Source organism: Misgurnus anguillicaudatus, chromosome 19, assembly GCF_027580225.2.
Source record: "Misgurnus anguillicaudatus chromosome 19, ASM2758022v2, whole genome shotgun sequence".
Lineage (NCBI taxonomy): Eukaryota > Metazoa > Chordata > Actinopteri > Cypriniformes > Cobitidae > Misgurnus > Misgurnus anguillicaudatus.
This window is the reverse complement of record NC_073355.2, coordinates 47,167,758-47,194,309: the sequence shown is the minus strand read 5'-3', so window position 1 is coordinate 47,194,309 and position 26,552 is coordinate 47,167,758. Positions and strand designations below refer to the sequence as shown.

Here is a 26,552-nt window from a genome sequence, read left to right as displayed (position 1 = left end):
TATCAGCACAAAAGGTCATGGGTTTCAACCCAGAGAACTCACATAATGATGAAAAATGTAAACTTTTAATGCACTATTAGTCAGTTTGGTAACTGTCACGGTCCTGTCGGACATCCGTGCTAGATGTAGGTCTGAGTGCATCTGACAGGACCGTGGCAGTATCATGTTCTGTGTGGGGACATGTGGGATCACATTCTGTGTGTGGCTGCCACATGTTCCCGGTGTCTTGTTGCTGTCGTGATCTTGCCAGACCTTAGTATAGATTCAGGTCTATGTTCTGTGGGCAAGGTCAGGGCAGCAGTGTGTGTACGTGGGAACACGTGTGTTCACATCATATCTGTGTGACACGTGTTCCCAGTGTTTTGTGGCTGTCATGGTCTTGCCTGACCTTGGTTATTATCCAGAGGGCAGGACCAGGGCAGCATTGTGTTTACGTGGGAACACGTGTGTTTTCACATCATGTATGTGTAACACGTATTCCCAGTGTCTTGTCACTTTTACCCTACTCCCTTATGTAATCATGTCTTAAGTGATTAATTATGTTCACCTGTTCCCCATTGATGTGCTGTCTATATAATGCCCTTGTGTTCTCTGTGTGGTGTGCGTGCGTTGTTTGGAGTTACTGTGTTTATGTCACTAGTTTCTAATCCGAGTTTTTCTCGTGTTCTGTTTTATTTTGTGTTCCAGCACAGTGTTTTTGTTCCCTTCTGTTTTTACCCCCTCGTGGGTGTTTTCAGTTACAGTTAATAAATAGTTATATTTTTGTAAATCTTGCGTTTGGGTTCATCTATTACTTTTCCACCATCCGGTTCATACCAGCCGTGACAGTAACACTTTATATGAAGCCCATGCTTATCATGAATTATAACCCCCTTTATAATTATTTATAGGCAGTTATTACTATTCTATAAATATATTTATAAAGATACAACAACACCTATACCCCATTATAAGAACAGTATAGTTACATTTATAATATGTTTATTATAACTTATAAGTGATGAATTTGCATTTCATAATCCACTATACACTGATTTATTTATAAGTAATAACTACTCAGTTGCATACTTCCATGAGGGTATTTATAGCCTGTACTGCTAAAATGTCATTATATTACTGTATTCACTTCTACAGTATTTTAAATAACTGATTTGATTTATACTGTTATAACCATGTTAAAAGTTACTTATTATGAGTCATAAACAAACATGCAGAAACCAATACATAAACGTACATCCTAACCCAAACCCCAAGCGACAATGAATTAAAAATAGGAAAAAAGAGAAAACAATACATGACATGACAAAAAAGTTGTGCCACGAACACAAAAAAACTATTTACAGAAATTCGTGCTTATAGTGACACGAAAAAAGCTGAATTTCGTGCCATGGACACGAATAAATTAATCAAATTTTTCGTGACTATAATGCAGCTTGCGTGAGATCTTGTTGCACAAAACTCACAATGTTACATTTAACAGTATCAATAGACACTGTTAACCAGATGTTGTCTTTACTTAAACAATGAACTAAACAACACTTAATATTTTGTGTTTTGCACATATCCTTAAAAAAGTCTTAGTTCACTTTCTTCTACTTAAATTATTCACTAAAAATTAAATATTTAGCTTTTACACAAAATAAGAACTGATTAAGGGCTCTATCTTACACCCGGCGCAATGCAGCGCAATGTGCGACGCAAGTGTCATTTGCTATTTTCCACCCTGCGCAATTATAATTTTCACGTTTAGCGCGGCATTGTTTAAATAGCAAATGCATTTGCGCCCCCTTTTGCGCCCATGGGCGTTCTGGTCTGAAAACGAGGTGTGTTCAGGCGCATTGTTGGCGCGTTGCTATTTTGAGGCAACTTAAATAGACTACGCCATTGACCAACAAAAACCTGGCCTAAAGTCTAAAGTCAATGACGCAATATATTTTTTTGTTATTTAAAGAGCGCATTAGTAATATGCGCCTAAACGGGAGGACAACGCGGGTTTACTTAACACATACATGAATGCGCAGCAGCACAAAAATGCTTTTAAATATGAAAGATTAAAGGATTGAATGTAAAAGTTTATTATTGAGTCTCTTGGACATAAATGAGGACTAATTATGAGACGTTAGAAGGCGCAAAGAGCTGCTTCACCTGCAGCCTGGTAAGTAAATAAATGCTTTGCCTTAAACAAATACATCTATTTTTAAATGTTTTTTAAATGCTACCCCACAGATTTATTGTATAATGATGACTCTGTACCTGCGGATATGGTGAGATGAGAAAGATTTTTAAGTAATGCTTAAAAAAACTCTTTGCTTAAAAAAACTGACGCTGTCCAAGTGCTGAAAGGAGAGTAAATTCTTTATCTCCTGTTTGTTACAAATAATGTATTTTTAGAGTACAAACCTTTTCTTACATACTTGTAAATTATTTTTTGATGATATTGGATACATTTAAAGCAACTAAGCCTGCTTTTTTACTTCCATGATTAAAAGAAAACGGGTTTTAAAGGTTTTAATTAAAAAAATTAACAATTTCAATAGAAGTGAAAACAACACAATTATTTAACATTAATCTTAAACTGGAGATCTTCTTCCTCCGCTTAGTTTTTTTTAGTTTACAAAGTCTGTCATCTAAATAGGGATTAGACATAGCGCCAGCGCAACAGGCTTTTAAAGTGGATGAGAGATGAGACTCTTATTGGTTTATTGCACGTTACGCCCGAAATACTCCCATTTCTCATTAAAAAATTGTACCAACCCTTTTCGACCATGCGCTCGGCGCACAAACCATTTTTCCCATCGTTAAATTAGCAAAAGTGGCTTCGGACACGCCCATTTAGACGTTGCGCTGTGCGCTTTAGACAATGCGCTTAGATCGTTAAAAAGGGGCCCAAAAACTTAAACTAGTTAAATATGTGTTAATAAAATGTCATATAGGTTTAAGCTCTTATATTATTGATGTTGTTTTGTTGATAATTATAATTTTGTTAAGTCACCGTTCAGGTGATCAGTGTTTACATTAAGTCAAATTCTGGGCGTTTCACACGGTATGCAGCAACCGTGAGTATTTAGTTCTTTTTCAATAGGAGATGTTCGGAAAGCGGCAAAACGGGAGCGGTTACAGAGGTGAAGCAGAGTTGGTCCGCACGTCTTGCTCATGCACCCGAAATCCTATTCTTTTTGCGGACACGGCTCTTCCTGGCAGGCGCCATTGAAGACAAACAGATTGGCACTAAATGCTGCAAAAAACGTTTCCACTACATGAGAAAAGCTGTAGCCGTGCTGCGATTTTGCCGCTAGCAGCGTACCGTGTGAAACAGCCATTAGAAATTCAACAAATGTTTATGTTAATTCAACTTGTCTGGGTTAACAGTGCAGATAAAAAATACTGTACAAATTAGGGCCCGTCCCAATACCTCCCCTTCCCCTAAATTTTTGCCCTAACCCTCACATGGCACATGCACGTGTAGGGCGACCCATTACTTTAGGGAGCAATACGGAGTGCTATTTTCCCCTTAGAATCAACCCTCAAAATGTAGTCAGGACCGATGCAGGCTTAAAACGAAGTGGGAGATAAAATTACCCAGGATACCTTGCGAGCCAAGCGAGCTTGTCAAACTTTTCGACCAAGATGGCGGGCGGCGCTGTAAAAAACAACTATTTTTTGCAAATAAGCATATTAAAATTCTGGAAATTGTTGGAATATGTTAGTTTGAACACAAGCTTGTGAAGTTTTGAACACTAATGTTAGAAAATATTTCACGATGCTATCTGACGATGACTCCTGACTGCTTCGAGAGAGTCTGCCCATCATCTAATCTGGGAAGTTTTATCAATATTCAGGATTATACTTTATAGGGAAAGATTATAATCTATTTCATATGCATACAAAACACATATTCATGCATCACCCACGAAACTTTATAGATGATCAGTAAAAGACATCACAGCTTATATCAGTGAATCAGTGTCTCTCTGCAGCTGTCTGTTAAGGGTTTCATATAATATACTCATAAAATCTCAGGTTATTACTATCGTTAAAAACTCTCAGTCGCAATTAAACCTTAACTTTCACTTCTAACTGAAGAACAGACTGTCTGAAAACTCAAACTCTCAGAGTACAACATATACTGTAGATATTACTTTATCTCTGGAGAAAGACAGAAATAAGAGACAGACAGAGACATACATACATTGAGGGACCGAGCGAGAGAGAGAGACTTTATATATTCCAGACAGGGTCAGTCGTCCCTGACAGACGAATGAAGTTTTATTGAGTTCAGTGGTTTATATCTTCATGTGTGTGTCCATGTGTCCTGCTGTTGTGAGGTTTAGACAGGACTGCAGTACCGCGGTAAAGCCAGTCACATGAATAAATAACACACAGCGGACAGGTACAGATCACACAAACACTACATGTCTACACACACTTTCCCTGTCAGAAAAAAGATACATGAGCTGTCACTGTGCCAGTACCCTTTAAAAACGTCCTGTATGGGTACTGTATGGATATGTATGCATTTGAGATACTAATATGGACTCTTTCGGTGCACTTTTTGAAAGGATACCACCACAGTGACAGCTCTTGGTAGGTTTATTTCTGACAGTGTCTGAGGCACAGACCATCAAGTCAGGAGTTATTTTATACACCTGCCACGTAAGAGTATTGTCTGTGAGAGGAAGTGATGTAACAGCATTCATGAATGAGACATGCCTGAGAGTGAGACAGACATACAGACAGTGTGTATTCCTGTAGGCAGAGGTTACTCAAAATTTCAGAATATCGTTGTCATATAACTGGGAGGTAAAGGGCTGTAGTACAAAAGTGGTTTTCTGTAGTCCTTGAAAAGTGAATTCTGTTAAAGAAAATGCATCGCTTGGCATTGAATTTTGAGCTTTATAATTTTGCAGGTATGATTTGTGCTCTAATAGCAACATTACCCACCAACTAAAGTTTGAAAATGGGATAACGAAAAACAGCACATTTAAAGCGACACTATGTAGTTTCCATGTAAAAATGACTTACAGCTCCCCCATGTGGTTGAAAAGTGCAACAATGCCTGGTATCAGACACTCTTCTGCAGGCAGGGGGAGGGGTGGGGCTGTGTGCTCTACCCTCCACCGCCACTTTCAGAGTGTGCTTGTAGCAGCTAGGAGGCTGCTCAGGTTGCAGCAACAGTACAATTTGTCCAGTTAAAAGTTGTTCTATCACTAAAATAATTTTAGAGACATTATTTAAAGGTCAAAAAACTACATAGTGTTGCTTTAAGACCTTGCAGTCGTGACCTGAAACAAATACGATGTACACGTGTTTGTATTGATGATGGGTACAGAAAACTTTAAACACACAAATCCCACAGTCATAAGTACACTTTACAAGAAAATAAATAAGATTATTTTTTAAAATGTGAATTGTTCATGCAAACCAATATTGATTGTTGCACTTAAATTGTTACGTTTAATTAACTTAAATTTACTATTTATTTCAGTTGCAATAATTTATACAATTAAGTTGAATACGTTTAACTTATTTTAACTTTTAATTTTTTATAATTTACAGCAACTCCACACTAGTCAAGAAAGTTAAAATTATTTGTAATTTCAAGTTGATTAAACTTAAAAATGTAAGTGCAACAATGCATTTTTACAGTGTGGCTGTGTCAAAATAATTAAAAAGGCAAAGCAAGTTATTGAATTTGTTTAAGAAATTGCAAAGTATAAGGTAAGTACATCAACATATTGAGAAAGTAAAGAATGCAACCCCAGATGACAATAGTGCACTAAAATACACTTTAAGTACACTTATTTTCATGCACTACTTTTGTACTTAATATACAATAAATAAGTCTTTAGTACTTCTAAAGGTAAACTTAGACATGATAAAAAGTATTTTCAACTGTGCTATTTTAAGACACCATTTATTTCAATAAACTGAAGATCATTTTAAGTATTACTGGTATTTAGTATAGATGTTATTCAAGTGCAATGAAGTGAAGTAGAACTATTTTAAATGAGTACATTTGTAGTGTACTTTTACATTAAGCACAAAAAAACAATGTATTACAAATGCACTTGCTGGTATTTAAGCATATTTTAGTCCATTCAAGTATACTTCATTAGGGACTTTGAATAAAAATTCTTCCATAAAAACAACAAAACTGTGAAATGATTACAGTCATACTTTTAAATAATCAAACTACTAGAAATATGAAGTGTACTATTTGTAAGTGAAATATTTTAACCTTCCTCTCCATTTTGAATCCCTTTCTGTAGTGAATGAGCGAGATAATATGAGATGAGAGTGTGCGTGCTTGTGGGAGCTCATAAAATGACAGAACTTTCAATGTTCAGAGTTTCCATGGATACCTGAACTCTGAGGGGATGAGAGCGGCATTTTGGACTGAATGAGATGAACCGCAGGACAGATAATAACAAACCCATACAATCGAGGTCAGACCCAGAGAGACCCTCGCACAAAAGCCACGGGACACGGGACCCTCCGCTGGACTTTTGCATCCCAAAAACAGAGAGCAGGCGACCACAGACGTAGAGGACCATCTCAAAAACAGAAGAGGAGATCTTGAAATGACCTAAACTCTTACAGATCTCAGATCTTCAGATTATAATAAACACAAACAAGTCAAATCCCCAGAGCCCTGTTGACCCACCAGAACTTAAAGGTCATGTGTGTGTTGTATGTCAGCACCGATTATTCATAAACCATCTGCACACAGAGCTGTCATACAATAATATATGCAATAAATTAAATATATGAATACATTGAATATGATAGATGGCTTGGTAGCATTCGATGTACTTTAAATTTAAGATTATATGAATTTTATATTACATATCTGACAAAAAGCTTGTAAAATAACTGCAGAAAACAGGACCCTTGTATTGTATTGTAATGCATTGTTTTTTAAATACACACAGACAAGATCAGATTCCTACTAATATTCTGATCAAATGGCTTTTCACGGCAAACGTGCAAGTTTGAAATGTTAGATTGTTATAAGATTTAAAATGCATCTGAAATTATGCAAAAGCTTGAGTGTTTAAACCTGTATGAAAAGATAATCCCACTAATACAACAGTCAAAACATACAAAATCAAATGAAAGATTAAACCATGTTCCTCTCTGTGCATGAATACAAATCAAACTCATTAATCGACATTGCACCTGTGGTTTTTAATATTTACACCTCATTACCTGATAAAAGTAAAAAGACATCGAACAAAACGGATGGAGAGATGGATAGACAGAAATATAGATACACTATCTTAACATCTCATCGAGGTGACTGACCCTGTCTGAAATAAGAGACAGAAACACTTGACTGAAGCCACTTTGACTGTCCTGGAGTAAGAAGTAAAGCCCTTACAGAGACTCCCGGTGTTATGTTTTGTGGTTCAATGACACTCGGAGCAATTAGACAAACAGAAGACAGAAGAGACCGAGAGTCTATTGATCGTGACGACACATCGAGTGTTTGAGATGTAGGTCAACAGAAACCATCTGTCCAACATCTACCTGCACCAATCGTTTTAACTTCCACCCTGACTTTCATGACTCACAGGATGAAATCACATCAAACATTTCTCATGAACAGATCCAAAGTCTTGAGATTTCTGCCTGACCTTAAAAAAAACATACTGCCTCACCTCATGCCCAAAGTAAAACAGTCTAACCAGCACAGGTGTTGATGACAGCCACAGGTGGACTTGTTCCTCACAACATTCAGATTCAGAAGAGATTTAAACAGTATGAGATTTTTGCCCAGAGCTATTTCTGCAGAGATCAATGTATTACATTATAGAAGTTCAATTATATCAGCTACCGAGGTGCAAGCCATAGGCAGAAATCTTGTGGGAGGGTCGGGGAGACTGGTCCCCCATAAGAGAATGATCCCCCTTAAAACTATCTTTAAAAACCATGTGTATTATTAATAATATAAACAAGTTAAATAAATGTGTAAGTAAACAATACAATCGGGGCAGAAAAATGCGTTTTAAGTTTAGAAACATTATGAGCCAGCACTTTTTGTGATTTTCATAAAAGTTTCACAAAATACATTCCAGCAAAATTTTATTCTAAAAATATATAAACAAACAAATATATCAAATAAAAAAACAAACCCTCTGCTTTTAAACAAACAAACAAAATGACATTTCATCATATCTATATTTTTTTCTCTTCTTATAATCTCTTAAATATGGGTATTTGTCTTTAAAAATATTTTTTTAGCAAAAAGCTGAAATAATTGCATTAGCTAAAAAATTTGCTTTAGTTTTTATAAATCGGGTATTCGCGGTATTACAGATTAACATAAAAACTCATCAGGAGCATGTTTTTTTCATGCAAATGTTTTCTCTTAAAGGAATAGTCAATTTTCTTAAAAGAAAAATCCAGATAATTTACTCACCACATGTCATCCAAAATGTTGATGTCTTTCTTTGTTCAGTCCAGAAGAAATTATGTTTTTTGAGGAAAACATTGCAGGATTTTTCTCATTTTAATGGACTTTAATAGACACCAACAATTAATACTTAACTCAACACTTAACAGTTTTTTTCAACGGAGTTTCAAAGGACTATAAACAATCCCAAACGAGGCATAAGGGTCTTATCTAGCAAAACGATTGTCATTTTTGACAAGAAAAATAAAAAATATGTACTTTTAAACCACAACTTCTCGTCGAGATCCGGTCGTGATGCGCCAGCGTGACCCGACGCAATACGTCATGACGTCAAGAGGTCACAGAAGACGAACGCGAAACTCCGCCCCAGTGTTTACAAATGTGTTGAAAGAGGACCGTTCCTACGTTGTTGTATGTCAACTGATACTAATTCATGTCTTTGTGTCAGTTTATTGTTTAAAATGGTCCGCAAATGTGCGTTTTATATATGTAACACGTGTCCTCCCTACGTCACTACGCATTTGCGTTGGGTCGTGCTGGACCGGACCTAGACGAAAAGTTGTGGTTTAAAAGGGCGTGTTTTTTGTTTTTCTTGTCAGAAATGACAATCGTTTCGCTAGGTGGGACCCTTGTGCCTCGTTTGGGATTGTTTGGGGTCCTTTGAAACTCAGTTAAAAAAGAATGTTACATGTTGAGTTAAGTGTTAATTGTTGGTGTCTATTAAATTCCATTAAAATGAGAAAAATCCTGCAATGGTTTCCTCAAAAAAACACAATTTCCCCTCGACCGAACAAAGAAAGACATCAACATTTTGGATGACATGGTGGTGAGTAAATTATCTGGATTTTTCTTTTAAGAAAATTGAATATTCCTTTAATTGACTGGGGAAAGAGTCAATACAGATGACACTGAGTCGTTATTAAACGGATCATGACAAAAAAGATAATTACACCAAATTTTTTTACAATATGAATAAAAGACAAGTAATAATTTCGTGAGAACAAATGTGACCCGCTCTGGCGAAATGAGTCGGAAGTTGCAACGTTCCATTTCAAGATATGAGCCGATAATGTGGAAAAACAATGAAATTATCAGAAAAAAATAGTTTTAGCTAATTTCAAAGAACAGACATTAAAAAATAATCTCCCAAAGTTTCGTAGTCCAAATAATTGAGTAAAGGTGTTTAAATGACTATTAAAGTTGAAACAGTTTTACTAAATTCGCTGGAAATTAACATTGCTTTTCTCAAATCATCCCATCACCTCCGAGCAAGCCAATCAGAAATCTTCATAAACCAAGCCAATCAGAAATCTTCATAAACGCTGATGATTTGTCAATGGGAAACCCCGGAGCACGCGATTGGTCCAGCCATCCTCCTGTCATACTCGCAGCACTCTCCTCTCTTATTTAACTCCTTTTTGAATTGTTTACACTGTTATTGTCAACTAGCCTCCAAAGATATGATTGCATAGGCAAGCATTATTTGTTTTCTTTTTGCTTGTCTCTCTGTCTCTCTCAATTTCTCTCACACGCGCGCGCGCACATGAACACGCGCACACACACGCGCGCGCGAAGGGAATCTCTGTCAGAGATGTAGCCCAGATCAGGTGCTGGTCAGCGGGGTGAGTGAACACTGACGTTCTTTTGTGCGTTTGGGTCTCGACTGAATCTTTCTAAGCAAATGTTCAAACAGGCGCTATCTTTACTAATCGACTGCAGATTTGAATATTATACATATATATTCTCGACTTAACTCATCTTAAAACTACACTTTGTGACCAAGAAATGGTAAGATTACGAAACATCTATTTCATCTATTGAGTTGTTATGAGATTCAACAGCCGAAAGTGTGACCTGGCCTTCAAATCCGTGGCGGAAGAAAGTAGTTCCAAACAAAGAGGCTTTTTAAATAACTCTGTTGTTGTTTTCTAGTTTTCTTTTTCCAAACGTGTGTTGTATAAAAGCAATATCGCTCTCGGAGTCGTGTGATATAGCTCTATATCACCACGGCTGTGATTGCCTCTGGCCTGAGCTATATCACACTCCTACTCGAGTGATATTGCTTAAATATTTATTTATTTATTTATTTATTTATTTAAGACCTAATTTTACACTAACCAAATGAACTCTGAAGTCATTTATATGTTTGCTGTATGTTGTTGTGATATGATATCATTTCTCAGCATTACTTCAGTTTTTCCATCCCCACTGTTACATCAGCCCAGCCCCCCCCCCCTCTCATCCACCTGTTCAGTTAAAAGCTTTGCTGCGGAGAGAAAATGAATTAAACATCAGCATGTGTGCAATGAAAACCCACAGGTGAAATGCAAAGAGGAGTAAAAGCTTGGTTCCTGGGGTGTTTAAACACATACAGAGTGTTTGACCTCTGTCATAAGCTCTCTCTTTCATCTGTCTTTCAACAAATCCTTTTCTTTCATTCATTTGCTTGTCAGTGCTCTGTATCAAAATCAGTGTTAAATAAATAAAAGTATGTAAGTAGCATTACAACAGTATATAAAAATATTGACGTGTTTAAAATACTGCAAATTTCCAGCGATGAAAAAGCACAACAACACTGTTTGTCATTATATAGCACTTTAATGCAAAGAAAAACTGATCATATTACCAAACATGCTCTTCTAAACCTCTTTAATTTAAGCATTTATCAGATGCATTTAACCAAAGAGACTTACAACAGTGAAGAAAACAATAAAGTGATTCATCTTATGGAGTTTGGTGTCTCATTCCCTTCTCTCCACCCTTTAATTTCCTGTCCTTTCCATACATTAATGTCAGTCACTTAAAGGCAAAAAATGTCCAAAAAGTTAACTTAAAAAATAAAAAATTATGGAAAGAAATATATCATACTCTCCCTGTTTTTCTGCATTTATTTTTCTTTGTTTTTCATGTAAGGCTGCTTTGAAGCAATGAAACATTGACTTGACCGTTTTACAATATGCCAGATAAAACAGAATTTACACCATCTCATCTTAACAAGCTTCCAGTCTTCTACTTGTTGTCTTACACGTGTAGTGTAGTTAACATGATTTTAAATGGATATCTTAAGTGAAGTACTTTAAATGAAGAGATGATATAATTAAAATGAAAGAGACAAAAGCAGGAGAGGCGTCTGCTGAAGGACAGGAGAGATTAAATAGAGATGTTGAGAGCCGAGTGTGGGCCGGGTTCTCCTGCAGAGGCTCACGCTGCTCTCTGTAAATTTTGGGCCAGGAAACACCCACACAGGAACAACACGAATTATGCAATTTTCTGCCACCCATGCACAGCGTAGGATCCTCCATCCTCTGCAGAACCAGAGGACAACAAAAAACTACAAAATCCTGATTTAACACCAATTGCAGAGTCACCTAACACAAATGTGCAGAGGAGGCGCACTTAAATTATATTTGTGTTTTGTTGTTTTGTCCCAAACAACTTACAGGAGAATTATAAAAACTTTCAGTTTTTTTCCATCTTTTGAGATCAGGTTTGATGGTAATATAAAACTTACTGTAACTTTTTGAACTCAAAACTTCCTGTCTAGTTATAAAATGATCATCTACTGCATGGGTGTCCAACTCAAGACCCAAGGGCCAAATCCGGCCCACCCCTTTATTTTATGTGACAATTATTCTATTGTTATTAAAAGTTTTATTTTTTGCAGGGTATTTCAATCAATTATTTTTTTTTAGTGGACGTCAAATGATTTTTGTCCCGCCAAAGTCTTTTTTTAATAATCTAATGTAATTAAGGAGGGCAAGAAATGATGACAGCAAGAGTGACAGGTATCTGAAAATGCCTCTCATTTTATTACCTGCACAATGAATGATAAAAGAGAAATAGGAGAGTGTGCTTTTGTTACCATTTTTTACATAATCTGTATATACACATCCGGTTAAATGATATATAATGTTTGACAGTTACGTGAAGTCTCCAGATGTCCTGCTGTCTCCAAAATCTGTATGATTTATAGCTTTGTGTTTTAATCCTGTCGTTTCTTCACCTACAGCTTGGTTTAAAGATGATCTGACCTTTTCCGAAAGACTGCTCACATTTCAGCAGATGTGATTTCAGCCGCAGGTGGAACTCAGGGGTCATGTGATGGGTCAGTCTGCACGTGCTCAGTGTGAAGAAACCGAGTGACACCACTGTCATTATAAACATACAGAGGGATAACTACGACACTTGACGGAGAGAAGAGCGAGAGGTAAACCAGACCCTGCTGAGATTATGTGAGGTCAGCGATACACTTGTCACTATAATGGTGAAATAAAGATGCTTCACATAACACTTACTTATGGTCCTTGGATGAGAGGTGTCTCAATAGTGCTGATATAGGACAGTGACACAGTACAAACAGAAGATTAACTGCATTGCATTATGAGATGCGCACCATTCAGTGTGGGATTAAATCAAATGTATTCTGGGTATCTCATATTATGTTCAGTATGGATATTGCTGAAATGAGAGTGCTATTCAGAACTTAATCAGGGAGTCAACCTAAACAAAAGGTGTACAGTAATATCTGGACTCCCTTTGCTTTGTCTAAAAACAGAATACACCTGCAAAAAGCAGCGTGACATCATTAAAAACAAGGTTTTGGGATGTCTTTACTTGCATCGAACCGCTCATGATCAGACAGTGAATATGAATATGCTTCATTAAAGTTGTGTTTCTGATCAATTATTTACATGGACTGCTGTCCCCAAACACTGTTATTATGATCTGCAGGACATCAAAGAGCAGAGATGCGACTCGTTCCTCCTGATGTGCTCGTGGTTTGATAAAACATTCTGTTGAGATATCAAACCACGAGATGCAAAGACTTCAGATCTCAAAAAACTGTGTGTTTCTCTTTTAAAAACAGACCTGATTGACTAAACACAAAAATCGGAAAATACAGTAACTATCAACTCATAGACAGCTCTAAAACACACTAAAAGAAAACAGCTCTCACATAGTTTTAAAAGCCAAACTATAAAAATAAGTTTTAAGATCACATTTAAAAGCACCAAGAATTTTCGCCGGTCTAATTTTACAGGGGCAGGCTATTCCACAGCTTTGGGGCCGCCACCGCTCTTCAACTTTGCCCGTGGAAAACATAAGTGATCAACAGATCTAAGTGCACTACGAGGAGCATACAGTTTGCTCAAGTCAGCAAGATAGCTTGGACCATTTAGAGATTTAAAAACAAATGCTTAAATTTTTAATTGGATTTTATAATGGACTGGTAGACAATGAAGGGAAGCAAGAATGGGGGTGATGTGTTTGCACATCCAAGTACCCGTCAGCAGGTGAGCTGCCGCATTCTGAACCATCTGCAGTCTAGATAGGGAAACTTGACTGATACCAACGTAAAGGCTGTTACAATAATCTAGAACACATGTCTAGAGATAATTGTATGTACAATTCTTTAGATGACAAGACAGATTTCACCTTGGTGAGTTGTCTTAGAAAAAAAACTAGATTAAACTACCAAGTTAATCTGTTGATCCATTTTAAAATAGGGCTTCATAAATGATTTCAAATCACCAAGGTCTAAGTCTATTGGCTCACCGACGGCATTCCCTGGCATGAACAGGATGACATCTGTTTTCTCTTCCTTAAAATTAAGCAAGTTCATTGCCATCCATGCCTTAATTTCCTCTAGACACTGGAATAAAGATACTAACATTGATGAATCCTTTCTTTTCAAAGACAGATTTTCATGTAATCTGCATAACAATGAAATGAAATACCATATTTTCTAAGAATATGTTCCAAATGCAGCATAGAGAGAGAGAACAGAATGGGCCCCAAAATGGAGCCCTGGGGGACCCCACAATTAAAAGAAGCACTTGAGCAGACAAAGTCTCCAAAATGAACTGAGAATGTTTTATCAGTCAAGTAAGATGTAAACCATCCCAGTGCATTACCCTAAATACCAACATATATACACTAGGGTTGTGACAATTAATCGGGCAAATGCACATTTTCTCAATGAATGAATTTTAATGAATTACGGTGAAATGTCACCACATCCAAAAGCCAGAGGGCGCTTTTGTGCAGAAACTCCATTTGTGCCACAGAAGAAGTATCATTACTAACACTATTTCAGGAAATATCGCTTTATATCGCTGTTTTTCAGATTGTTTCAGGTATTTTCATGATAATAAAGAATATTTTGAATGATTGTGTTTGACGACTGTTGCTTTTTTAACTGCACATTATAAACGAGTCAAACTCGTAGTGATTTTACATTGATAAGGACTTCCTACTGATCACGGAGCCTTGCATGAAACACTGCATTGGAGCCTTCGAATTCAGAATCGATTTTAGACAGATCTTTTTAATGGGAACGCGATGCATCGATGCACATCCCTAATATACACATTAATTCATTTTGCTTGTGTTTCATGAATAAAGCCTGATTTCATACTGACAACAGGTGTCAAGATGTATTGCTTTAAACTTGAGTGTACAAATTGGGAGGCCAACTGCACCCAAGTCCCCTTCAAAACAATCATGTGAGTTTTGGTTTATTTAGACTGTGAAACAGTTTACGTTTAGTATAAAATGCAATCCACACTAATTAGTGGAAGTGATTCGAGATTTATTATTTGCCTACTACAGTAAACTGCATAAAATTTCCGCCCAACAAGTATTGTCTGAGATGAGTAGCTATAGCACTCTTCCCTAAAAAATAATCATTCATAAAAAAGAATCAAAACAATAATAACCATAAGACAAGATGAAGAAATGCAGTAGTGTCAGTCTTTGGCAAAGGCAGTCCACACTTTTATAGAGAAGATTAGTAGAGATTTTATTGTATGATTACGTCATTAAATAGCAAAGTGAGACACACACACACACACACACACACAGTCAACAAATGAATTTTCACAATTTTATGAATTGTCACTTAGATCATAAGAGATTCATGAAATCATAAAAAAATAAGTTTATCTCCTTTGTGTTTTGAAAAACTTGCATGACTTTACCATGCATGCATCTTATAAGGATGAAGACGCTGTTTGCCTCCAGATGGAGGTGTGAAGAGGTGAATTAGGAGACGCTATGAACCTCCTGTTGTGTGCCTCTGTCTCTGACAGACAATCATAGAGCAGTATGCTGTATAAACTCACATCCGCATCAGACGTGATCTTCACACTTCTGTCTCCCTGCTGAGATACTGCCAGTCTGTCTCTCTCTCTATCTATCTACCTGTCTGTGTGTCCTGAGGCTGGACTGACACTCTGTCAACACAGATTCATCTCAGCATAACGCGTGAGGAGAGTCTGATAAATCGGTGAATTATGGGTATTCCTATAGCCACATACACGACTGCCACTGCTCTCAATGCTCACAAGAGAGTTAACTAAATTCACTTCAGAAAAATTAGGTTGTGAAATTTACATTTAAACTGTACTATACAGATGAGAAGTACAGCTAGTAAGTCGTATCATTAGATATGTCTAAGTTTTCAACCAAAAAATGTAAAGTTTTTATGCATTTTGCCTACACCACAACAGCATTTGCATGCTTTTGAAAATGATGGCGTTGTCGTTTATGTGTATCCAGGCATGCAAAAGTACTTGACAACCATAACAACAATGTCAGCCCACAGGACTGTGTTTATCAATGTTACTCCAAGTAAGTTTACAAAATGTTGCTTCTTTACAATCCAAGGTCACTACCTTGTCATCTGTTCAAATAAAACTGATATTGTGCATCTTTCATCCATGCACTGTACAAACAAATCACAGAAACGCTGTCTGTTTCTCTTACACATCAGTCCTATGGATAAATGTTTGATGCTGCCACCAAAATAAAGTTATATTCTCTCAGTTAAAATTATTTATTAAAAAGCAAATGCATTTGATAAATTATAATGCAATGCAGTAAAAAAATCAAACTTACATTTTATACCTTTATCCAGCTCCATTTTCTGGTTGGATCAGGGGTTTTCAAACTTTATGATGCCAAGGACCCCAAATATGACAAACCTTTTGTGAGGGACCCTTTACCCAAAATAACTATAGAGTAGACATTTATATATTTTTCTGTATAACAAATTTTTTTTTTTTGGCTACAGTAATGATGGATACAAGTTTGACAATAAATCTTGTTTTATAGCAGCTTTACAAGAACTTCTGACTTACAAACCGCAATACAATTTACAAATTTTCTTTGGCCTTTTTCTCTGAAAATTTCTGGGGAGCCCCTAAAACCTCCTGGAGACCCCCTGGGTGTCCCAGACCCCAGTTTAAAAACCCCTGGTCTGGATTGTCTCTGTCTGGTCCGTTGCTCTCGTGTTTTTTTCTGTCATGTGTCTCACAGCAACCAGCGTTAAGCACTCCGGCTTTAGTGAAATGGAAAAGCTTTTACACACAGACGGATCCATTTACTGACAGCTGTTTATAAACAGACACGTATCTTTCACACATAGACGCGTATGTCTGTGATACGGTAAAAACAGAAAGCTTTTATTAAATGCCATGAGATTTAAACAAGTGCCTTGAAAGAACGTTGAGAGACAGCCGAGCGTCTGACAGTAAAGACTGTATTTCTGTATTTCTGGTGGTTTTAGAGGTCAGTACGCTACAGAATCATCAGCTGCTGATATCAACGCTACTGAAGGATACCAGCGAGATATCAGACATATAGCAGACAGAGCTCAGAGAGATATCAGAGAAACCTCAGACAGATATGAGAGATTTCACAGAGAGCTGATAAACACCTGCCAAACTGCCAACTGAGCAAACACATCAGACTAGAACACAAAATGAAAAACTACCAAACAAAAAACAGATCTTCCAGCGTCAAGTTATTGAAAACTTAAAATTTGTGCTCTCATCCGGAGCAAAGGCACAACAGTTATGATATATCACAAATGTAAACCATAAAAAACAAGTCTTATAATTTCAATTTTTTTTCCATTTCAATGTCTAATAAAGACAGTTTATCGCTTATTGTGAACATCATTACTTTTATTTAATTAATTAAATTAATGACTAATGGCATTTATTAACTACATTGTAAATAGTCCCATACAGCAAAAAAACCTGGCCAAAAATATGTTTTACATATATTCTATTCTACATATATTCTCCTTATTAAATATATTTTTGAATTGAAAAATATATTTTGTTTTAAAAATGTATATATTAACAAATATTTCAAAATGTATTTCAGTCAAGCATTTAATTTCAAGTAATTTTACAATCCATCCAGCAAAAATATTTTTTTTTTCCTGGCCAAAATATATTTACATAAATATATCAATTTTATTAACAGTGAAGTTAGGTTTAAAAAGTATATTTTATTTTAACCTTTTCAAACCTGTTGTGTTTACAGATTTGTAACAAAAGCCAAGTTTTTCTTTCAAATGCGACATGGATATATTTCCTTAGATTAAAATATAGACGGTTTCATCAGACGCACATGCGCTGACGCGATACACTTCTAGATCCGCAATTTACTTCCGGTTTAGTTTTTTTAATGGTCTGACTAGTTGCTAAACGGATCTCTTGAACCAATGCCTCGTCGAAAATAACAAATGTTTTTGTTTCCTATGTAATCTATGTGTTGTTTAAAGAACTTTGTTGTTATTTATTCTGAGCGGAGTTTACCGGAAGTTACACGCGGACCACGACTGCCGCTTGTTTATATTGTTATTGCTAAAACCGTCTATATGGAGGGCTTAATATTTTTAAATAGTTTAAAATATATTTATTTATTTTTTTCAAAAAATGTTTCTGAACATTTTCGTAAACATATTCAGCAAATATATATTTGGCCATATTTTGAAATATTTAAAATTATATTTCACAATATTTTTGCTATATGGGGTGGCTCTTCACATTGTACCCAATCACACCTTAATCATAGTAATCATGGTGTTTGTTGTTGTTCTTGTGTCTGTCAGCAGGACTGTGTGTTGTTGTTTTAGATATGATGGATGGCTGCATGGGGTTTATTATATATATGCACTGAACTTTCCCCCTTCTCTCTATCAGAAAGAGGTTTGAGCACATAGATTCATCGTCTATAAAGGTCACATGAAACAGTGAGAGATCATTCATACAAACACAGACCAAACAAACACAAGCTTCTCCAAAACCTTTCAACGCTTAACATGAGGGACAAACATTTCTCATCAGATTATACAAATTGTCTAATCTGTGTACTCCGCATTATCTCATTGTCTCGTGTGCGTCTATTTTTGAGCTATAAAACATTGAGTAAAATTTATATCACTATTAAACAAGTCCAGCTAAAATCAATGAACCTGTATTTGTCAGTGGAGACTTCAGTGAAATGTAAATGTGAACTCCATTAAATCTCCTAAGCAATACAAGGATCCTCTGGACTGGAGGACCTAAAAAACCTATACAGAAAACAGATTAAACCGAACTAAGTCTTGGTCCAGTGGGATGGGTTATTACTAGCAGATTAAATCGAGATCTTGACTAAATGATCTTGAATTAGATTAGGACACAGCAGCTTGCCAGGGGACAGTCGGCACAAACACATTCACACAACCGATATCTCTGCCAGATGACTCACGACCAAACAATGAGAAGATGAGAAAAACTGTGCTGTATGGAAATATGACCATGATATTTATCTGCTCTAAATGTTATTTTGTAAAGGTCTCAGAGCTGATGCTCAGACAGTCACTGTTCAGACTGTACAATGAGCTTGAATGAGAAATTTTCACACGCATATACAGTTCAGAGCAAATGCTGCTGTAAATCACATCCATCCATCCATCCATCCATATATCCATCCCTTTTCCATCATCCATTAATATATCCATATATCCATCCATCTATCCATATATCCATCCATTTATCCATCCATATATCTATCCATCCATATATTCATCCATATATCCATAAAGCTATCCAATTATCTATCCATGTATCTATTCATCTGTATGTCTGTGTATCTGTCTGTCTGTTTATTTCAATCAATCAATCAATCAATTAATCGATCAATCAATCAATCAACCAATCATCCATTTATCCATCTATCTATCCATCCATCCATCCATATATCATCCATCTATCCATCGATCCATATCCATCCATTTATCCATCCATCTATCCATATATCCATCCATTCATCCATATATCCATCCATTTATCCATCCATATATCCATCCATCTATCCATATATCCATCCATCCATATATGCATCCATTTATGAAGATATCAAAGATACCAACCAACCAACCAATCATCCATTTATCTATCCATCCATCCATATATCCATCCATCTGTGTGTCGATCCATATATCCATCCATTTATCCATCCATCTATCCATTTATCCATCCATATATCTATCCATTTATCCATCCATCCATATATGCATCTATATATAAATCCATATAGCCATCCATGTATCCATCCATCTATTCATATATCTATCCATATATCCATCAATTTATCCATCCACATATCCATCCATTTGTGCATATATCTATCCATATATCCATCCATATGTCCATCCATCCATCTATGTGTCCATCCATCCATCCGTCTGCCTTATCCATCTGTCTGTCCATTTATCCGTCCATCTGTGTATCCGTCTGTCTGTCATCTATCTCAATCAATCAATCAATCAATCAATCAATCAACCAATCAACCAATCATCCATTTATCCATCTATCTATCCATCCATCCATCCATATATCATCCATTTATCCATCGATCCATATATGCCTCTATTTATCCATCCATCTATCCATATATCCATCCATCCATCTATCCATATATCCATCCATCCATATATGCATCCATTTATGCATCAATCAACCAACCAACCAATCATCCATTTATCTATCCATCCATCCATATATCCATCCATCTATGTGTCGATCCATATATCCATCCATTTATCCATCCATCTATCCATATATCCATCCATATATCCATCCATTTATCCATCCACATATCCATCCATTTGTGCATATATCTATCCATATATCCATCCATATGTCCATCCATCCATCTATGTATCCATCCATCCATCCGTCTGTCTATCCATCTGTCTGTCCATTTATCCGTCCATCTGTGTATCCGTCTGTCTGTCTGTCTGTCTGTCTGTCTGTCTGTCTGTCTGTCTGTCTGTCATCTATCTCAATCAACCAACCAATCAATCAATCAATCATTCAACCAATCAATCAACCAAACATTCATCCATGAATGATTAACAATCAATTAACAAATAAATGAAAGAGGTACAGTTGTATATTTCACTCATCAGATCAGATGACAGGTGATAAACATCCTGATGGAGTGTAAACATGATTCAGATGTCACATGTGTTAATGATAGAAAGGACACTGTTGCCTCCAGTCAATAATAACACATGACTGTGTTACAGATGGGCAATATAGTGTGTGTGCGCGTGTGTGTGTGTGCATGTGTGTTTTAAATGGTGTTGTCAGAAGGCTGGAGTGATCTCATTTCCTGAGGCATTGATGTTGAGCGCGTTAAGTCCTGGGTGAACAAGATTAAAAACTCTCTCTCTCTCTCCTGAAAGTTTCTCACAGACATTTATAAATTTAATAATTGAACAATTATTTGGTGTCAAATGAGAATTGACCATCTGAGAGAGTGAGAGAGATAGAAAGATAGAAAGAGAAGCCATGTTTCCATTAAAGATTTGCACAAAACCTTAGCCCTATTTTGAAATGTCGACAAAAAAATTGTGTGAATTGACAGTGTTTACATTAACCAATGTTAATTCAATTTGCACAATTTAAAGGGTAATGGGAATGCAGCTATAGAGAGACAGAGATAGATCGAGCGAGAGAGTGAGAGCGCACGTGATAGAGTGAGAGAGCGAGAGAGAGAGAGAGAGAGAGAGAGACAGAGAGAGAGCGAGAGAGAGAGAGAGAGACGGCGAGAGGGAGAGATAGAGAGAGGGAGATATCAGTCAAGACACATTGACAAAACCTGGTTTAACCTCAACATTTGAAAGTCAAGGCACAGCATGAACCAGTAAAACTCATGACGTGACTCTTCAGTGTTTCAGTGTTCAACGTCATTCATAGTTAATACGACATCATGTGAGATTCAAAAACTGAACCTATTCACTTTCTCACATATTACTCAACAGTCATGTTAGTCCAAAGAAATACAATGTTTGCCTTCAGAGACTTCCAAACTAACAGAATTTAAGAGAAAAGATCTCATTTTAATGTGAGACAGTGTCTGTCTGAATAATAAGAAATTACACATCTTTCAACAAACCGATTGTCTCACCCCAAACTCACACCATTAGTTGAGCTCGTCTAAGGGGTGATTTACATTGCGCACCAATCTTTTTTTTCAGGCGAGGCGGCACCAGAGCCAGTTGAAAATGCTTGAACTTTCCAGAGTACCACGTTGAAAGCGTATTAAAAATAATGAAGGGAAGTGGCCCTGCCATGCTTTCCGTGCCGTTTAGACGCGAGATGTCAACCGCCCTTAGGGCACTGTTTCTAAACCTGTTTCTGGAGGCACACCAAGGCTGGATATATACTGTAAATCTTGATGCCCAATTCCAGTTTGTTGCCCATATCCGATTTTTTTGACAACCTGCTTACATCATCTTTCAAAAGCGACTTGTATCCAGGCTTGTGCACAATTCAGAATTTCAGAATTGGCCTCCATTCAATTCATGAATTGGAATTTTAATTGAATTGACTCCGCCCTACAGGAAGTTGAATTTGAATTGGAATTGGAATGACAGGAAGTGGAATTTAATTCATGCCAATTCAAAGAAATTCCAGAGTCACACAACAGAAATAATCTCACATACATTCAGTGTTAGAAAAGTTACTTTGGAAAATTGTTTGGCAACCATTCCAAATACTTGGTTAAAGTAAAGCATTCTGGGGAATAAAGTCATGTTCCACAAAATTACAATTACAAAAAAATCTAACTTAATTATTTGTTATGTGACTAGAGTTTTTAACATTAATTGCTGGGGGAAAACATTTCCTGTTAATGTAATCTGTACAAGTAATTCAAACTAATATAATTTTTAGAATATGTAATGCAATCATATCTGACATATACTGAAAGCTTCATTTTTAACACTTCACTTACTGTATAATATGTATATTAATTTCTTAGAATTTCTATTGAATTGCAATTCTGCTTCCTTTAATTCAAATTCGATTTTTAATTCTAGATCCTGTTTTTGACATCAATTCAAATTCAATTCAAAATCAAGAATTGAATTGGAATTCAGGAGTCATTCTCAATTCAATTCTGAATTGTGCACAAGCCTGCTTGTATCCAATATCTGCAATTTTTGTGTGAGCATATCAGTGAACACCCCTGACCACTCGGTGAGTTTCACGCATTGTAAATGAAAGTTTAATGCATTTTAGGAAGGATTGTTCCTGTGCACCTATAAACCCATTATAGAGGTGGGAGGTGATACAAGAAACACCCAAAAATTCTCGGACCAGCATAATATTCAAATTTCAGTCAAAACCGTTCTATTTCATCATAAACAATCTGAAAACAGGGCTTTAAGTGTAAAATACAGAATATGTCCTTTAATGTACAACTTTTCATAAATGTTTAAAATTTCTTCATTTTTTAATAAAAAAAAAAATGGTGGGAGGGGGCCCCCCAAACAAATTCTGCTTAGGGACCCCAAGAGGCTCGGACCGGCACTGCGTGAGTACACGTATCCAATTCATATCAGATTTATTTCCACATATGAATGAGGCCTGAAACTGATCAGGGAATATCGAAATATATGCCCTTTTTTCCTGCATACATGGGACATATAAAATTTGTGCCACATGAGGGAAATTGAGTCACTTCAAACATACAATGTAAACGCAGCCAAACACTACATATTTTCCAACTCTTATTCAAACACACCTGAATCCACTCATCAGATGGGAAATAATGGGGTCAGATGTGGGAGACATCCAAAATTTACTGCGTTGGTTTACCTCCAGAAACAGCCCTTATGGAAATTAACCATGGTTTTAATACAGTTGATACAGTTAATACATGAACTATGCACCAAAAAACAACAACAACATGGCTACTGTAGTATAACCATGGTAACCACAAAATGGTTATGACAACCATGGTTTTCAAAAACCATAGTTAAACTATGGTTAGTGTATTAAAAACATGCTTTTGCTGAAGTTGGTTACTACACTTTTACCACAATAAAACCATGGTTAATTTTCATAAGGGAGGGTTAGACTAAAGATCTGTCTATCTGTCTCTGTCTGGGCTATCTTTTTAAAACCGTAAAGTATCACTCTAGTAGACAGACAACTTCAGGTCGCCATGATGGAGAACTTTAATATTTCTATCTAGAAACTGAATTTGATCTCCTTTCCTCAAGTTATCCACACTCACATATACTCACACAATTCTTTAATGAACCAAATCTCTTCACTACTTTCAAACTCAAACTTAAAGCCTCTATGATATTTCCTCAGAAAAGCTGTTGAGAACATAAATAATGAATTTCACACTACATGAGATGACTTCTGGTTATGAACCGACTAAAAATACAACGAATAAAGGTTGCCGCGTTTAGTCAGAGTTCAATCTTTCAAGCTTCTGGATTTGATTCTTTATCAAAGAAAACATTTATATCAGCCATAACCGTGAAATATTGCAGTGTTCTCCATTGTGCCGTCTCAGATTGCCTTGTAACGTCTTCCTCAATTCTCTCACTATCTGTGGAAATTTCTCATGTTGTTGAAGCAGATGGCGGGTAAAGCAGTGCGGAGCACTTTAATACACTACAACTATTCTCCAGAGAGACGCCAATCTGTCTGCGAGAGGAAGAGAGAGAAACTGGGAGTCTGATGGATGGAGAGACGTCTCCCAGGCTAATCTAACAGACGTTTGGTGTTTCTGCAACTCAGAGACTCAAAAAACGAGAACTTTAGCGGTTACAATTAAGCAAATATTCAGGAACCTCACAATAGACGGACATAAAAGTAAAAGTTTCTCATAGTAAGATAAAAATACAACTGGGAACCTGAAGTCTCCTGCTTATCAGATTTGACGACAGCATCACAAGAGAGTCAGATATTTCAATAGGAACTCAAACATTTCTCATCATATTCCTACAATCCCAAATTAAACCACGTGGTCCTTAGCTTTTGTTTTACTTGCCGGTTTGTGTTTATTATTTCTCCTAAGGAATTTTAGGAGAGACCCAAATAACATAGCGACTCTGTTAAGTCTCCAGAGTTATAAATCGGCAACCGGTGAATAAAATGAAATTTTTCCCAAACACACACACACAGTTCAGACGTACAGCAGCGTGAAACGATCACACTCGCAGCATTTAAATTCGTTCAGCGCATCAGCCTGACTCACATCACACAGCGGACAGCATCACACTGAGAGCGAGTAATGTGTGAGGTTTCATTACTCACAGTGTAAGAGGCGTAATCTTCCTCAGTCAAGACCTCTGCAGGGCTTTCCCTCCTCTTCCTCTGATGAAGAGCTGCAGGAAATACAGACAGCACACGAATGAGAGAGAGAGCGAGAGAGAGAGAATGAAAGAGAGAGCGAGAGAGAATGATTGGCCTGTCGGTCCTTGAGAGGGGAGTGTATGCAGAGGTGGAGAGAGATATGATCTCTTGTGTGTGTTTTTGTGTGTGTTGATGACACGGAGTCTTAATGTTTGTGCAACTACTATGAGTTCGACAAACACATCCAGCCAATAATGAATTACATGATTACATAAATAATTCATGAGAATGAATAAATTAATGACTAACAATGATTATCAATAAGATTAACAATTCAGGCTAAAGTTCAAATCTGATTGGGCGAGGCTCCAAAAGGCTCCAGAGTCTAAGTGGATGAGTCGTGTTTGAAGTCATTGTAAAGTAGATGTCGCCGTGCATCAGTTGATTATATATCAATGCAAAACTAAAAATATAAAGTTATGTAAACTTTATTTTATTCTTACATGGTTAAGAATTGTAAAGTCTAGTTTTTAGACAAAACATATTAAAATTTAAGTGAATTTGTGCTTCAAACAAGCCCAAAAATCTGCAAATAGAATAAGATTTTTTTTCTTGAATTTACTTAATACAAGAAAAAATCTGGAAAAAATGTCTTATTCCATTGGCAGATTTATTTATTTTATTTATTTTTTTGCTTGTTTTAGGCACAAATTTGCTTAAATTTGATATGTTTTGTCTAAAAAAGTTATGTTCTTAGGTCATTTGCTCATTAAGAAATTTTTAGATATTTCTACTGAAAACAAGACAAAAAAAACTAAGTAAGAAAGTCATTTTTTTGGCAGTGATGCAGCTTATGATCGACCAAATGTTAAATTTAAAGTTGATCACAATTGTCCTTTCCATAAATCGTTGCCGGTACATGTCGAAATGGTGCACAGTGTCATTCACACAAATGCAAAACACCATGATGGTAACCACATGTGACATAAAAATATGTTTAATAAATAATAAATTTGTTTAATAATAAATAATGTTAAAAGTTTACTCCTGTTTCATAAAAAAATATCATAATTTATTCACACCCATGCCATCCAAGATGTTTATATCTTTCTTTGTTCAGTCGAAAAAGAAAAAGAAAAAAAAAAAAAAATATATATATATATATATATTTTTTTTTTTTTTTTTTGGGAAAGACATTACAAGATTTTTCTCCATATAGTGGACTTTAACAGTTTACAGTTTTAATGCAGCTTCAAAGGTCTCTAAACCAGTGGTTCTCAAACTTTTTCTGCGTGCAGCCCCCCTTGTGTACGGGGCATTTCTTCGCGGCCCCCCCAAAGAAAATTTATGACAAGAAACTGTTTTAAAACTCAACTTTTGATTAAACAACACATATTAAATGATACAAAGTAGTGCTGTTGGTTAGTAGTCTTTTTTTTAGGTTTAATTGCACAGAATTCATGATAAATTAATTTATTTTATAAAATGTCATAAAACAGGGGCCCCCCTGGCACCATCTCGCGGCCCCCAGTTTGAGAACCACTGCGATCCCAACCGAGGCATAAGGGTCTTGTAGCGAAAAGATCGTCATTTTCACAAAAAAATACTTTTAAACAACAAATTCTCATCTGAAACTTGGCGTGTGAAACTATCAGTGTTGGGGAAAGTTACTTTTAAAAGTAATGCAT

General features: G+C 36.3%; 1 protein-coding gene across 2 annotated transcripts in view; it reads right to left on the bottom strand.

The window, feature by feature from the left end:
- LOC129436739 (RNA binding protein fox-1 homolog 3) overlaps positions 1–24,940 on the bottom strand; it is a 295,528-nt gene extending 270,588 nt beyond the window's left edge. Inside the window, exon 1 of one of the 2 annotated variants that reach the window (XM_073857800.1) lies at positions 24,826–24,940. The gene's annotated coding sequence lies outside the window, so the exon portion shown is untranslated. The remainder of the gene's footprint in view (positions 1–24,825) is intronic. The other variant, XM_073857794.1, reaches the window with a different exon arrangement.
- Positions 24,941–26,552: the final 1,612 nt, after the last annotated feature.